Here is a 2,140-nt window from a genome sequence, read left to right on the forward strand (position 1 = left end):
GAGGAGAGGAGAGGAGAGGAGAGGAGAGGAGAGGAGAGGAGAGGAGAAGAAAGAGGCCGGCCATGAGCGCGTGGAAAGAGAGGGTGGAAGGGACAAGAGGACAGAGCAAGAGGAAGAGAGGAACAAGAGAGTGAGGAGGGGGCAAACAGCCCCTTTTATAGTGGGCGAGGCCCACCAGGCTGTTACAGGTAAGTGTGGGGAGGAGCTTAGACAGAATGCTAACAGCATACTACAACAGCATACTAACTAAATGTGCCACTAAGTACTTGCCATATCAAGAGTAATAGGCCAACCCTGAATTTCCTAACTGTGCCCCTGCTCCCGCCTCTGCATGAGGCATCACCATTTAGTCAGGGATACTGCAAATGCTGCCCCTCCACCACAATTGCCCGTTCTAATCTCAGAACAGCATCGATTCTTCTCGCGTTATTGTTTTGATTGCTTCCCTACATCTTCTCCAACCGTCTCAAGGACAGCGTGAGACAGATGAGAGTCCTAGCTGTCCTCCTTTGGCTGTACCTCTTGCTCTTAATTCAGAGATGTTCAGTGAATCAGCATTAACTTTAGGATTTGTTTTAAAACCAACGCTGTTATTGTGAAGCAGAGAGTGGAGATGTCTATCTCCAATTGGGTTCTTGGCCCACCCCCTCCCAAAACTGCCGTGGTCAGACACTGAGGAGCACAGAAAAAGAGATCCTTTATTGTCAGTTTGGGGTTGACAACTTTAAACAGTTTGTCATGAACTCACAGTAGCAACCGGAAGCCAGGAGAGAGCTGCTACAGCTCTCACCAGTGTTAAAGCTCCAGGACAATGTGTGAGAGATATTGTAGAAGGCGCCTGTGTGTGGAAACTTAAAACATGGGAAGGGCTGAAGGCTCAGAGCCCCACTCTGCACATTGACTTGAAACCTGGAAAAGCAAACAAAAACCCCAGAGTGGACGAGGGTGGGCTTCTCAAGGGCAGTGACTCAGCTTCCCAAGGTGGACCCCTGCAGGAAAAGACCAGGTACAGCAGGAACGGGATGGTCTGACTCCAGGGTTTTATCAGGTGTCCAAGGACTCCGAACCACAGAACCCAATGTGATCAGCTCAGTGCAAACATACGTTCCATGCCTCCATCGGATCGGCCTATAGACAAGTCGGTGGGGGCATTTTCTTGATTAATGACTGATGTGGGAGAGCCATGCAACTGGGGGCAGTGCCACCCTCAGGCAGGTAATCTGAACAAGTCAGGAGGAACAAGTCAGTAAGCGGTCCCTCCACGGTCTCTGCTTCGGTTCCCGCCTCCAGGTTCCTGCCCTGACTTCTTGCCCTTATTTCCCTCAGAACTATGGGAAGACATAAATCTTCCTGTCCTCGGGTTGCCTCTGATCATGATCTTTATCACAGCCTCGGAAACAAAACTGAACAGGAGCTCTTAGCATAGTCTCGCTTTTATAACAAACCAAGTTGAAAGGAAGGAGGGCAGGAAAGCCCTCACCTACCTCAGGAAAGAGACCCCAGGCCATCCTTGAGACAGAGTTAGCTGAGAACGACTGCAGCTGCTTATTGGTGAGCGAAGAGAGCACAGAGAGCTAAAATAGTTACCAGTCCTTGAGATATCTGCAAGGTGGGGTTGGGGTGGGGCAATAATACCCACCAAATGCCTAAATACTAACCAAATACTAACCAAACAGCCAGCGGACAGTCAATGTCAGGGCTACCAAAGCTAGACTCAGAGATGGGCGAAGCAGAGCTTCCACCACCCACTCCTGGGTGGGCAGCATGTGATACACAATGGTCTCTCTGGTTGGGACAGAGGGACACACATCGAGCATGTGGCCCCTCCATTGTTAGGGCTCATCAGATCTCAGAGAACTAATACATCTCACGGCAATGGCAGCCTTTGTTTAGTCCCCATCACAGCCTTATAAAAACCTCTAGACAATGAAGTCCACTGGCTTTTCCTCTCTTAGAACCTGTCCCACTTTGGGACTCTCCTTTCCTCCATTCCTTCTTTTGCCCTGTAATTCTTCTTAAGAAAGCATAGCCTGCCAAGCGTAGTGGTGGCGCACGCCTTTAATCCCAGCACTCGGGAGGCAGAGGCAGGCGGATTTCTGAGTTCAGGCAGGGTTTCTGGACTACAGAGAAACCCTGTCTC

This window comes from Mus pahari, chromosome 4, assembly GCF_900095145.1.
Source record: "Mus pahari chromosome 4, PAHARI_EIJ_v1.1, whole genome shotgun sequence".
Classification (NCBI taxonomy): domain Eukaryota; kingdom Metazoa; phylum Chordata; class Mammalia; order Rodentia; family Muridae; genus Mus; species Mus pahari.